General features: G+C 45.1%; 1 protein-coding gene across 3 annotated transcripts in view; it reads left to right on the plus strand.

The window, feature by feature from the left end:
- Positions 1-301: 301 nt before the first annotated feature.
- LOC148443038 (cytoplasmic FMR1-interacting protein 1) overlaps positions 302-14,833 on the plus strand; it is a 116,256-nt gene continuing 101,724 nt past the window's right edge. The window contains exon 1 of one of the 3 annotated variants that reach the window (XM_088463344.1): positions 302-595. The gene's annotated coding sequence lies outside the window, so the exon portion shown is untranslated. The remainder of the gene's footprint in view (positions 596-14,833) is intronic. The other 2 variants (XM_088463345.1, XM_088463342.1) reach the window with 2 other exon arrangements.

The following is a 14,833-nucleotide window of genomic DNA, read 5'->3' on the forward strand; positions in this document are numbered from 1 at the left end:
AATGCAAAAAATTAAATGAAAAGGGTTATTATCACTTCTTAATACATTTGCCCCTTGTCCCATATATACGTCACTATACGACCTGTGCAGTATCCAGGCGCTAGAGTGCCCCAGCGCGTTTCCCAGCATTACAGCTCCCCCTACACACACCGTGCAGGTTCTGTCCCTGCTGCTGTACATGGACACGGTCGGTAACACACACAGTGATACACTATTGTACTGTAACTGTACTGCATCCTGGTGGATAATAAGATAAGATTTCTATAGGAAGAGGCGGAGAGTGGTGATGAGCGGTAGGGAGGAGGAGTGTCTTTAGGCCAGGATTAGGAGGAGCTCGTGCTGCCCGCCCCTCTCCGTCCTGTGGCTGGGAGGAAGGGTGTTTCCTCCCTATCGCTAGGAAGTTTCGGCCTCGTAGTATCTGGTGGGTAGAAAGTAGAATAAAGAGTCCGTACAGCCCCCGCTCCGGTCGCTGCCCACCAGAGGAGGAGGCCTGGCCTGCGGGCGCTGTGTGTGAGCGGGACAGGAGCTGACAACGCACCGGGTAGGAGACCAGTCAATGCTCGTAGGTCCGCCGGGTCACTTCCACATACACAGGGTGAGAGGCATGTGCAATCAGTGTCTCCTCTCTCCAAACACAATGTACACACACTGGGTGTAGGGAGGGGGGCTGCCAGGTGTGAGTGTACTTCTATGTATCATTATCACTGTGGTGTTTAATCTTCCTCCCACATTGGGCTGTGGGAGCTGTCACACAGCTACATGGAGGATGGTAATCTGTTTAGGTCATTTTATCATTGTGAATAGGTTGCACTAAAATGTATTTGCTGTGCTTGTGAAATGTTTTATTGGCCCTTATATGATCAACCATTATTCATCATAGATACCACGTGTGTGTATGTGTGTGTGTATATAGCATCAGTAGTGAGCTACTTATACGATATCTTAACTGGATTGTGCAGATGTTCAAGGAGCAACAGTATTATCCTTTATGTTTAGCACCAGCTTGTGTAGCCAGTTCATGTTCTCTGTCTACATTAATCTCTGCTCAGATGAAGTTACAATTTAATTCCAAAAATCTACAAATGCACACATGGATGTTGGTGTTTACAATACCGTAGGGGTCTATGTACAGATAATTACAGCACTGCCATGGTTATTCAGTATCTATATTGCATTTTTAATGAAAATATCCCTGCTATGTACAAAGGGGAACTTGTAGGGACAGCAGTTGCTGTATTTGCTGTCCCTGCGAGTTCTATCCCAGGCAAATTATAGACGTTTCACTTTGTGAAAGACTTCCCCTGTGGAAGCTGACACTTGCCCATGCGCACAGTGTAAGCTTCTGGAGCCGGCCGGGAGCTGGGCGAGATCGAAAGATCTCTTCTGCTCCTGGAGCCTTCATAGGATTACAGTAGTTTACACCATCTGCGGGACAAACTCTGAAAAGCTTTAAGTTTTGGAGTTTGATACATAGGGGTCAGATAGTAGTCCCCATTGATGATAATGGGGGCTGCGATCTTCAGTGCTAATTAGCACTTTGCCAGAGATTTCTGTGAAATCTCATGCAATGTGCATTAGTACATAGCTACAATAGATAAAATGATGCAGAAGCTTGATACATAGGCCCCTTAGCTTGAACAATCTGTGAGAAAGTATGTATAAAGCTGGGTACACACTAAACTGTGTGTACCCAGCGATGCAACTGTCGACCTCCAGCTAGACGATCCGGTGCTCTTCCGCCCGATATGTCGGCCCCTGCCGCATCCTGCTCCTTGCGGTTGTCAGCCGAATCGTCAGGTTGGGCTGCATGAGGGGCCGACCTGACATAGTGGGTACACTGTGGACGATTTTGAGGATTTGTTGTTTTATCCATCGGAATCGGGCAAATCGCTTAAAAAATCGTCTAGTTTGTACTCTGTTTAAAGCTGCATACACACACAACGATTTTGTTACCAATGATTTTCTGTCAGATTTTCTGTCAGATTTGAACTACAAACGATTTTTGTAACTTCCCTTAATGAAAATCGATCAGTTGGTCAGTCAGAATAAACTACAAACGGGAACGCGCATGAACGATAATTGTTCATCATTATAACTCAAACAGAACATTTTTTCAACAAGTGAACTATAACGACGTCGTTATAATTAAATCGTTACGTGTGTATGCACCTTAAAGGGGCCTATCCATTAGCAGATGTATTTCTGAGCGATGAAAGACAAAAGATATCCCTTGAAAACTCCGGTGGCTGTGCTGAACGATATCTGTCACGTACTTGACAGATTTTGGCAAACGATGAACGATATCGCTCGACATTATTCAGCGAGTGGATTATTTTCTCTGCAGCGATCTGTAGCTGCTGTTAATATCGTTCGTCGTTTACCGCATATAAACTGCACGATATTTCTAATATCTGGCAGCGATATGTGATAATTGACCAACATGTTGGAGAGATGATAGATGCGATATATCGTCCGCGGGAGTGCGCATCAGTTATCGCTCAGTGCCTATCCATTAGCAGATATAATGGACAATTAAACGATATATCGTTCAATCGTTCATTTTAGCTGCTAATGGATAGGCACCTTTAGTGTTACATATTCTTTTTGTTGCCTGGAGCCTTTACATATTAAACATTTCTATTTTGCTAGGTAGTTTTGTTCTTCATGTGAACTGAACACATTCTGCACAGCTACATGTAAGGCCTCTAGTGATGTCTTCAGCATCTGTTAATAACACAGATGCAGGATGTTTTAGCACTGAGATGTATTAAAGAGCGTCACTGGAGAGGTTTTATGGTAACTCACCTTTCTGGTGGGTTCTGTTTGTATCGCATCTGATTATGGTGCTATGCGTTATCTACCAGTCTCGCCGCAGCCTCCTGACATCTTTGCGCATGTGTGGTTATGTGTCATTATGACTGCACTCTCACATGCACAGTTAGCCCACTGGGAGTCATTGTATCCCATCAGTATTAGGTTGATGCAATAATAGCAACACAGATTGCAAGGGGGGTTATTTTAATGCCTCTCTGGTGACTTATTAATACATTAATAAGATTCCATTATTGCATCGATAAGGATGTAAGCTCTGAGAAAAGGGGCATGTCAGTACATTTGCACTGCTGTTTTAGCTCCTCTCACAAAGTACAACTGTGGTTCCTCTTTTACTTCATAAATGTAGCAATTTCACGTTTTTTCTGTCTGCAGTATTGTGGAATACAGAATATTCGCTTCCTTATTTAACCATTATACAAGGAAGTACAGTCGAAGGAAAACTGAATAGTTTTGAGTTTTAGAGCTTCAACACACACGTCTAAAGGATGTTTATGATACTGGGATCTTTGTGGTTTATTGAATGTAGACCTACTGCATAAAACTTGTGCATCCTAATGTACTGTTGTTATAGATAAAACAATGACCTTAACCGTACACATACGAACAAACTTGGAACATCTATTTGTCAGAGGATCCAGTGTGGGGCAGGAATTGTATAGCAGTATGGAGGAGCGTTAGCCAGTATGCACCCGGTATTTGTGCATGTGTCGATACCGGGTGCGACTCGCCTAAGATCCCTCTCAGACTGGTGGCCCGACCCGGCACTAATGCCGGGTCGATGACGTCACCGTCATCGATGCTGAGCCAGCACTTGAAGAGGAGATCATCTCCGAGTGCCGGCTCTCCCTATGCAGTGAACAGGACCTGCGTCGCCTTGACCCGGGTTACCCGTTCACACTGCACCGCGACCCTGGTTGAACTAGTGTTCAACCCTGCTCGTTACCCAGGTTGAAATGCCGGGTCGCTCGACCCAGGTTATTTCAACTGGCCCCTTACACACTGCACAGCAACCTAGGTTGCTGCACGCTCATGTGCAATAACCCGGGTTACATGATGGCAGTGTGAAAGGGGTATAAATAGCTGCAAGTGCTCCTGCTTTCGTTTATTTGGTAGGTTGGGATTTTATGTTTAGAGCGTTTATCTGATCTACAGAGTAGATCTGAATGTGTGTACTCTGCTTATTATTGGACTGAACAACTATGCGTACTATATTGAATTGATTGAAGTCCTTGGGACAGCCTTATGCTATTTCATATATTGTATTTAGGGGCCTATGTATCAAGCTGCTTTTTTTTATTTATTTTTTACATAAAATTATGTAGAAATTGCAGTTTCTGCATAATTTGAAGTATTGTAGCTATGTACTTGGCATTCCCCATTGTCAGAGAATAATAAACCACTGCATCTGTTTTTCAGCACAGTGGTGCGCTGTGTTGATAAAAATAGTGCAATTTAGTGTCCTCATACACTGCGACATTGCAGCTTATATTGGCAGTTGGCCCAATATCACAGCATGCGTATGCTGAAAGTGACCGTAATTCCTGTGTTGTAAAATACGGTCAGAAACACTGCTGTTCTGATTGCACTCATCTTCTGACTGTAATAAGTGACTGATGTCTTATTTGTTGCCCAAAATTGAACAGTAATCCTGTCATTCATTCAACTTCTGTGTGGTTAGCATTAGAAATGGGAGAGATGAAGTGTTTTGTTAAACTCCTTATTCAATTATTTTACATCTTCTTTTTAATCCTGTTCTAAGGGGGGAATTTAATTTGTTTGATTGCGTCCACAGCTCCCATCTAAAGTGACTGGAGCTATTCAATTGTTTTTTGGGCTCCCGTCACTTATCATGGATTTCGAACCCAAAATGCATGGGATTAGCTGTTAAGCGGCGGCTTCTATCTAAAGTGACAGTTAAGGTACCCAAAGGCCCTACTTATTCCGGATTTCTGCTCGCACCTCAGGAGGGTGCGAACAGAAATCGGCGTTAAGTGAACACCATTGAATAGCTCCTGGTCACTTTAGACGGACGCGTCCCAAATAATTGAATTCTCCCCTTTGTCTCCCTTGCTTGACAACACATTTCAGTACAATACTTCATCTGCATCAAAATGTTCTAATCTGGCCCTTGTCAAAGTACTGCCAAAACTTCACATGGTATAATCCTACCATCCAGTCTTGTTTCCAAACATATCAAAACCTTAACAATTTTTTTTTATACCCAATGTTATCGTGTAATCTTACATTGCCAGACTGTACATATTAAGGTGTGGGGGGGGGGGTTACTATTCCAGAGTAAGCCGACTGAACTTACTTTGCCACACTTTGGGTATATTAATCTATCTTGCTGTCACTAACCTCCTGTTACTGTCTGTACCTACTAGCTCATTGGAGGTTTACTCGCTGCATCCACCAGGCTCCACTCTGGATTGCTCCTGGGTATGTGTGGTCTCATTGCTGCAACACCTTCTGGTTGGTGTCGGTCAATTCCCCACTTGTAGTTTACTTTGGGCCAGTACTGCACTTGGTAGCGGGCAGGGTGCTGAGCTTGGAGACACCTCAGGTCAGCCAGAGAACAGAGAAGCTTTTGGTTCTTATCTGGTAATCACAGGGTACAAGCAGATGTCTTGAAATAAGATAGATATATTTTTATAGTTTATTAGCGCCAATAGTGTGTCTGGGAATCAGCTCCCGGAGCTATTCAATTCAATTGCGCTGCTAAGCCCGACTAAGAATTTCTTCTCGCATCCCTCCGGGAATGCGAGCAGAAATCCGACAAAGCCCAGGCGATGCTGTTTTCGGCCCTTAGCGCCGGGAAGTTTAGTCAGAGAATGTTCGTTCTCACGCCTAAACACCCTGGGAGAATGAGCCTTCTCCGACCTATCTTCGCGCAGCATTAAATGGCTTCGGGAGCTCCTTCCTGGCGCTATTCGCTTCACGTTTAATTGAATCGTGCCCTCTTTAACCACTTAACTGACAATGTTCGAGTCAAATTTGTTATTTAAAAATAAATCATTTTTTATTATTTTTTTTTGAAGGCGGCACATCACCGCCTCACTGAAAGGCGGCACATCACCGCCTCACTGAAAGGCGGCACATCACCGCCTCACTGAAAGGCGGCACATCACCGCCTCACTGAAAGGCGGCACATCACCGCCTCACTGAAAGGCGGCACATCACCGCCTCACTGAAAGGCGGCACATCACCGCCTCACTGAAAGGCGGCACATCACCGCCTCACTGACAGACATACACATTTTAGAAACATGTAATGTATTTTATTCACTTACACTGTTTGCTAGTTATATGCTTGTTAAAAAGAATTCAAATTAAACAGCCTATTCTGAACTATCTTTTTCTCTTATTTTATAACTGTGCCACCCTATTTTGTCATAACAGGGGCCATTTTATAAGATAGATATGCCACTGTTGGGTGTGCAGTTGCGATCTGCTAAACACACGCCTTGGGTGGTTGAACGCACCAAGGCATGCGTATAGCAGAGTGGAAACGCACTCCCAAGAGTAGACCTCCTCTAAAGACATGAACCTAAAGCGTAAGTGACATCAGGTAACCACTTGCTCTGCTTCCCTGATGACGGGATAATACCCGAAAAGTTGGATCAATAAAAGCAACTTAACTTATACACAAGTCTCCGAGCGCTGCCAGATGACCATGGTGTATATGCATATATACATATATATCAGTTATTAAACAGTTATCTACAGAAAAGGCACTCATCGGACCTCATAAAAGATTAATTTGAATATGTCATGACACATTATGTTCGTCTCCTGTGAAGTTCTGAGTGCCGCCCATCCACCTGCTCTATAAATATACATATATAATATGTATATGTGTATATATACAGTATGTATGTGTGTGTGTGTGTATATGTGTGTGTGTGTGTGTGTGTGTATATATATATATATATATATATATATATATATATAATATATATGTGATCCGGACATAATCTCGGCAAGTGGGACGCTGGCCCTTAGAATCTCGGCGCTGACAACCCGAAGATGATAGTGGGGTTAGAGGGAGGGTTACATTCTAGGCGGGAAGGTTAGGTTTAGGGAGCGGGGGAGGTCGGGGGGGGGATTATGTTTAGGCACTACAGAGGAGGGTTAGATTTAGGCAGCGGAAGGAAGGGACAGGGGTAGGAGGAGGGTTGGTAGGTATTCTAACAGGTGTTGGTATCCTAACCCTATCGGGAGGCCAGTGTTGGGTTTTTCATTGCCAGGTTCCCGAGCACCGGGATCCCGTACCTAACCCATATAAATATACTTATATATAGTTATTTATATATAAATGTGTGTGTATGTATATATATAATCTGGTGGATGGGCAGCGGCACTCCTCAATAAGATACGTTACAAGTTGGGTAATGAACCTCTAGTTTACTTCAACGTTTCAATCATACACGATTTTCTTCAGGAAGCAATGAAAAAACAATACAACACTTACCTATATACCACACCACGAGTGAGACACACCGCGTCTGTCGGAAGCTGTCAGTGATGTCACCTGCGGCACACAGTCCAGCGGGCGCGACGTATGACGTAGCGCTTGCTATGACAACGGAGTACACAAAACATCAGGTCCGTGCCACCACCACCAATGTTCGTCTCTGAAAAACACTGCCCTTCTGCCTTGTTACAAACGAGGTAAAAATGTTCTTGACTGGCTGGTGCATAATGATATTACTGGCTTCAGTAAAATCACCAAAACCCATTTTTTATCCAAAAAACCTGGTAACTATAAGTGCCTTGGCTGCACGACCTGCAGCTTTATGGAAACAGGTGACAGTTTCGTACATCCGCACACAGGTTTTAGGTACAAAATTAATCATATACTGACCTGCACCAGCCAGTTCGTTATATACTATATTCGATGTCCATGTGGGCTTTTATACATTGGCAAGACCACTCGCCAATTTCGTGAAAGAATGGCTCTTCATAGATCGGCCATTAGGCTGGCCTTAGGTGGTAGCGACAACGAACAACCGGTAGCACACCACTTTAGGGAGCATAGACATGGTCTGTCTACTATACGTTACAAAATGATTGACCATGTTCCTGAGAATATTAGAGGTGGCAACAGGTCTAAGATCTTGTTACAGACAGAAACTAGGTGGATACACCTTTTAAATACTGTTCAACCTCATGGTCTTAACGAGATGTTACCTCTGGCTTGCTTTATTTGATTATGTACTCTACTTCCCATTTTTATGTCCCCACTGACATCTATATTTGTGCATATACTGATCTTGTGTCCTTACTGGCTGCTTCCCTGCTAGATCGCTGATATTTCTATTATTACTACTACATATATTTTCTTTTCATGTATATTTCTTGTACATTGGTGGTGGTGGCACGGACCTGATGTTTTGTGTACTTCGTTGTCATAGCAAGCGCTACGTCATACGTCACGCCCGCTGGACTGTGTGCCGCAGGTGACGTCACTGACAGCTTCCGACAGACGCGGTGTGTCTCACCTCGTGGTGTGGTATATAGGTTAGTGTTGTATTGTTTTTTCATTGCTTCCTGAAGAAAATAGTGTATGATTGAAACGTTGAAGTAACCTAGTGGTTCATTACCCAACTTGTAACGTATCTTGTTGAGGAGTGCTGCTGCCCATCCACCATATTGTCGATATTTTCTGCAGAGGGCACCCGCAGTACTATACTCTGAGGGTTGAGTGCCGAGCCTTTGCTATATATATATATATATATATATATATATATATATATATATATATATATATAGCCCTATCTATATGGGTATAGTTTTGTATACATAGCTAGCTATATATATATATTTGTGTATGTATATATATATATATATAATATATATATATTACACTGTATATATACATTTTTTCTTGCCACTGCATGGCAGGCAGATATACAGGCAGAGGCAGCACGATGGTTTGCTCTTTACTTACTCTGTCACAGTAGTCTGGCCGCGCCCGCTAGCTCCTGTTCCTGGATGGGGATGATGCTGGCAGCAGCTGCTGCTTGTCTGACGGAGCTGGAGGAGGACCTCAAGGCGGAGCCGTCAGTGGTGACTGACTAGCTCCGCAAAGGCTTATGGGAGGAGCTGCTTCTGCTGCACCCCCGTCTTGCCTTCCTGGTAACGCTGTGCTGTCAGCTAATGCTACACGATCGGCCCGGCGGAGGAGTGATAGAAGACGGACACGCTAAACAACGGGGCCGGCCCAGCGGGAACTGGCCCGGCGTCACGGTGGCCCAATCCGCCCCTGCTCTCCACCACAAGCAGAGTGCAGCGCAGTGTGGTGTATCTCTCAGGGGGATCTCCCCTGCTGAAGCCAATCTCTGCACTTGCAGAGATCAGCCAAATAGAGCTTTTGGGGGACAGAAGTTCTCCTCCTCGCACTTTTGTCCTCAGCGCATGCACTCCATAGTACTGTCCGCAAGGCATTCTCATGTGTAATTCTGGCAGTGATGTCGGCAGTCATCTGCTACATCACTTCCTGAGGAGCCCGGGAGCCAGTGGAAATCTGTTCTGGTCATGTGCAGAACAGATTTACTTTTTATAAAAGGCGGCACGGTCGCATGGGATGTGATTGTTAGCTAAAGCCTAGCTGACTGTGGTTACATCCCATGTGACCTTGCCAGTTAAGTGTTTAAAATGACAATTATTCCTAGTTAAAGGTACTAGGAATATCACAGATACAGATGTTCATGGAAGTTTAGATGATCCACACTTTTCAAGCCCTTACAGTTCTGGCACAGAATACAACCAGGTTTGATCCAGCATCTGTCCCAGGAACCAATCAAGTTCATGCAAATTGCATTTCACATTTAGTGCCTGATTAACTAGGGTACACAGCTGCGATTACGCACGCAATGGGCCGCTTGTTGTATACTGCGTATGCATCGCAGTGCACAAACTGCCCACTGCGATCGCAGTGGCTACGCATACCCATCGCAGAGTGACAGGAAGTGCCGCTTGTGAGTGGCTGGCAAAAACGCAGGCGTGGTAGTGCGTTCGAATGCAGTGACCTGCATAAATTAGGTACTGCGATGTAGCCAGTCTGTGTGCGTAAACGCAGCCGCAATCCGTAGTGAATCAGGCCCTTAATATTGTTACCAGTAGACAGAGGGGAGAGTTACCCCCCCCCCCAGGGCTTGAGGACTGCCCGCAGAGAAAGCTCAGCCCTTGTCCATTCCCAGGTGCCTGGACGTCTAGAAGAGGTGAATTGGGAATGGCTTTGGTGGGTTAACAGTCGATGGTTACATCCATTTTACTCAATGGTAAGAAACCATAGTCAGGGAACCATCTATGGTTTCGCCTACAGATATTCATCCCTGCTAGTACTCACTGAGCAGCGGGACATTCAGAGATTTGTGGGTCACATTTTGGGGTGGAGCTAGGCTCCATATTCCAGCACCTGGGAAAAAGAGCGAAAAATCATTGTGGGGCTCTGTTACATCAATGGTGGAAAAACCATTGGATCTGTACCATCGATGGCAAAACCATTAGTCTTCAGGGTCCACAGGGATCACCATGGGGTATAGTTGGTTGGAGTGGGTCGTGTACCAAACAGTTAAAGCTTTTGCTCCCAGAAAGCACTGGCCCTCCACCACATATACCCCAGCCACAGGCAGACAGTTTTTTTGTTTGGTGCTGGCAGAGTCGCACCTTTGAGGACAGTGGGGCTGTTAGCCTCAAGCTTTTATTTTATATTTTAAAGTTTTTACTTTGTTTCTGAGCAAGTTGTGCTGAGCGTCCTAATGGATGTCTGTGCGACTGCTCCTACTGCACCAGCAGGGCTTGGCTAGGCGCTCCACTAGGAGACCCAGGGCTGTAGCCGGATAACGGGATGTCTGGTAAGGCGATTGCCCGCAAGCGGGCAATCACGTCTGAATGCAGTCCTTGCCTCCAGCTGTGGAGACCAGCCGGAGGTCGCTGTTGTGGGGCATCCAGCAGATATCTTGGCCATACACACTGAAATATTTCAGTGTATGGCCACACAATAACTGGGTTTCCCCATTCCTCCCCTGTGAAGGAACAGGGTAAATGTTGGGCTGTCAACTACGGCAATGCCTACACTGCCTGATATGGCCAACCAATGATCGGATCAGTCAGGCTATGCAGTTATCATCCCTAATTGCAATCTATCTCTATTGATCAGCTGACCAATTGACTCCAATGTAGCCTGTGCAGCAATCAGGCATAGTATATCTTAACATTTAGTGAAGGTGTCAGCTGCATGTTTTAATACATGAAGTGCTTAAATCACAAAGTGTGTATAACTTAATAGTTGCACAAACAGTTGAACTAACAGTACCGTAAATAATATCTGATGACTTTGTCTTTTATTTATAAATTATAATGTATCACAAATTGCTTTTATTCTATCACCCCATGGTGTCATCTCTAAGGCTGTGATATCCTTTCTCTCAAAGCATCTCACAGTTTTTGTACAAATTGACGCCTCAATTATCAACTCATCTGTTGTGTTTTTTTTTTTTTTTTTTTAAATCCGTTATTTTTATTACATTTCTTTTAACAAGTGGAAAAAAAAAAAAAATTACATAAACAATAAAGTATACGGCCATTACATCACAACAAAATATAAAAGTTAGTACAATGATGGATCAACATTCTAACAGAATTTATTATTAAGAACACAATTTAAAACATTTTGAAAGACACATACAATTAACATTCACAATATCAATTTTGTACTCAGAATGTATCGGCTGACTGAGACATAAAGATAGAACAATAAAGGAAGCATAATTATTAACAGTAAGGAATAGCATAACAGGAGTCCTGCCACAGAGACCAGACCTTATCAAATTTACTATTGACATTTTCGTTTTTGGTACATATAGCGGTCATGGGATATTGTCAGATTGACTAAAGTCACCCATAATGAGACGGTGGGGGGGGGGGATCAGAGGCCATCCACGTGCGGGCAATGCACACCCGAGCTAATGTTAAAAGATTATTGACATATAATTTAAGAGGAATAGAAATGTACTCGTCTATATCCAGACCAAATAAACACATACGAGGGTTCAATAAAGGAACATGGACACTCATGTTCCGTACACAATCAACCACACGAGTCCAAAACAGAGCAGCTCGAGGACAGGAGCAAAGGAGATGCCAGAAATCAGCAGAAGGAGCAGTGCACTTAGTAGAGCCACCAAACTCGAAAAGCTTTAGCGGGGTCCAGTAGACCCTGTGCAAAATATATAATTGTGTCTGCTGAAATCTGAAACAAGCCGTGGCATCCCGAGGAGAACCTATAAGAGCTTTTCATTCATCTTCAGACAAAGTACCCAGATCATTATCCCAACAAGTTCTAAGGGTAGTCATTTCCTCTACACTACATGAAGATAAGAGTGAGGAGTAAGCCATCATAGACACAGATTTTCTAGAGGGTAAAGTATGTACCCACAAACGCACTGGAGTCTCAGAAAAAACAGGAACCGCCCCCTCCACTGTGCACAGAGAGCATGTCGGAGCTGAAGGTATCTGTAGAAAAAATGAGCCGGGAGGCCATACGTAGAGGACATATATCAAGATGGGTTTCTCCACTGCGCATAACTGTCCAATAGCAACCACCCCATATGATCGCCAAGCCGAGCTACCCTTCAGCCCCCGACGTTCTGAAAAACGTAATTACTTCAAAGCGGAGAACGAGTCAATCGCAGTTTCCCCAAAAAAATTTTCCCCAGCAAGCCACACTCATCGGGCCTGTTGTAGTAGCGGTGGTCAAAGAGGGAGCGAGATATGGGCTAACAATCCCGCCTTTGCAAGGAGGGCCAAGGGAAGATCCCCTTGATCTAGTGGGGCGACCCATTCCTTCAACTGAGACAGTTGAGCAGCAAGATAATAAAGGTGTAGATCAGGCAGCGCTAGGCCGCCCTCCCCTCCAGGCCGGCAAAGTGTCTTATAAGCTGTAACTAGAAATAATTTTAACTGAGATAAGGGGATATACACTGGGGAGTTTTGTAATTATATATAAACATTTTGGCTGAATAATCATTTTGATAAGATTCACACGACCAGTGACTGAAAGGGAGTTTTCGCCAAACCTGAGATTTAGTTTTTAAATTGTCAATTCGGGGGGTGAGATTTAAACGAACAAAGTTAGCTGGAGAATGTGAAATCTGTATACCAAGACAGTGATAGCGATGAACTAAAAAATGTGTGAGTCTTTGACAAATTGGGGTCCTACTCCTCTGTTTCTGAGTCGCATTACATATTATGGAGGGGGGGGGTGATGGCAGGCAGCAATTGGGACAGTGCTGGGGACGATATCAGTTGTGGTAGAGGGTGTTAAGGGCAAGCAGCAGTTGGGGTAAAGGCAGGGAGAAGATGGGGTAGAGATGGTTGTAGAGGGGAGTAAGGGCAGGCAGTGCTGGGGGATAGGGAGGGGGAAAGTGCAGACAGCAGCTGCGACAGTGCTGGGGGCAAGGGGCAGGCCATGCTGGGGGTAGGCAGTGGTCAAGGGTAGAGAGCAGCTGGCGCAGTACTGGGGGGCAAGGAAGGGATTAGGGGCTTTCACTGGCATTGGACAGAAAGTTTCCAACACACACTGGCAGCACCCTGGCACTGCACAAACTTGTTTCAGCAAACACTGGTATTGTACAGTAGGGTCCCAGCAAAACACTTGCAGCACCATGGCATCACACAGAAGGGTCTGTATAGAAGGGCCCCACCACCACCACACTGGTCCCACACAGAAGGGTTCCAAAACACAATGGCTTCACCTTGGTACTGCTCATAAGTGTCCCACCACACACTGGAACTACACAGAGCGTACCAAGTGAACACTGGCAGCACCATGTCGCCAAACAGTGGCACTGTAAAGAAGACTCCCACTACACACTGGGAGCACTCCGGCACCACACAGAAAGCTCCCACCACACACTGGCAGCTGAGGGAAGACTCAGAGCCCATAAGCACTGAGCAGCAGCTACTAACATTCCAGGTGCTTCTTGCCGAAGAGGATCGGGCCCGGGAGGAAAAGGGGGACCCAGCGTCACCTAGCCACACACCTCAGCATGGAGGCACGGGGTACAGAGTCTTACATCAGCCAGTGCTGCCCGCCCTACGCACGCAGGGTGTCACTGTGTCACGAGTGAGGAGCTGCTTGTTGGGCATGCAAACAAAGCTGTAGAATCCAGATAAACTAACATTGTGTCAGTTACTGACCATGTCAGTGTGAGGCTGAGCTTGGTCACAGAGTTATTGGCCGGATGAGTGCTGCATATGAGAGAAAGGTGCATGTAGGGGGAACATGCTAAAGTATAATGTGTAAGGGTCACTACTGTATGGCGTAATGTGTATAAAGGGCTCTACTTTATGGTGTAATGTGAATATGGGGCTCTACTGTGTGTCGTAATGTGAATATGGGGCTCTACTGTGTGGCGTAATGTGAATATGGGGCTCTACTATGTGTCGTAATGTGAATATGGGGCTCTACTATGTGGTGTAATGTGAATATGGGGCTCTACTGTGTGTCGTAATGTGAATATGGGGCTCTACTGTGTGGCGTAATGTGAATATGGGGCTCTACTGTGTGGCGTAATGTGAATATGGGGCTCTACTGTGTGGCGTAATGTGAACATGGGGCGCTACGGTGTGGCGTAATGTGAACATGGGGCGCTACGGTGTGGCGTAATGTGAACATGGGGCTCTACTGTGTGGCGTAATGTGAACATGGGGCTCTACTGTGTGGCGTAATGTGAACATGGGGCTCTACGGTGTGGCGTAATGTGAATATGGGGCTCTACGGTGTGGCGTAATGTGAATATGGGGCTCTACGGTGTGGCGTAATCTGAATATGGGGCTCTACGGTGTGGCGTAATGTGAATATGGGGCTCTACTGTACGGCGTAAGGTGAATATGGGGCTCTACTGTACACGGCATAAGGTGAATTGGGGATACTATTGTGAAGCCACACCCCTTATTTGGCTTGTGCTGTCCCTATTTAAAATATGGAAGGG

Source organism: Taudactylus pleione, unplaced genomic scaffold (assembly GCF_031769625.1).
Source record: "Taudactylus pleione unplaced genomic scaffold, aTauple2 ptg001346l, whole genome shotgun sequence".
Lineage (NCBI taxonomy): Eukaryota > Metazoa > Chordata > Amphibia > Anura > Myobatrachidae > Taudactylus > Taudactylus pleione.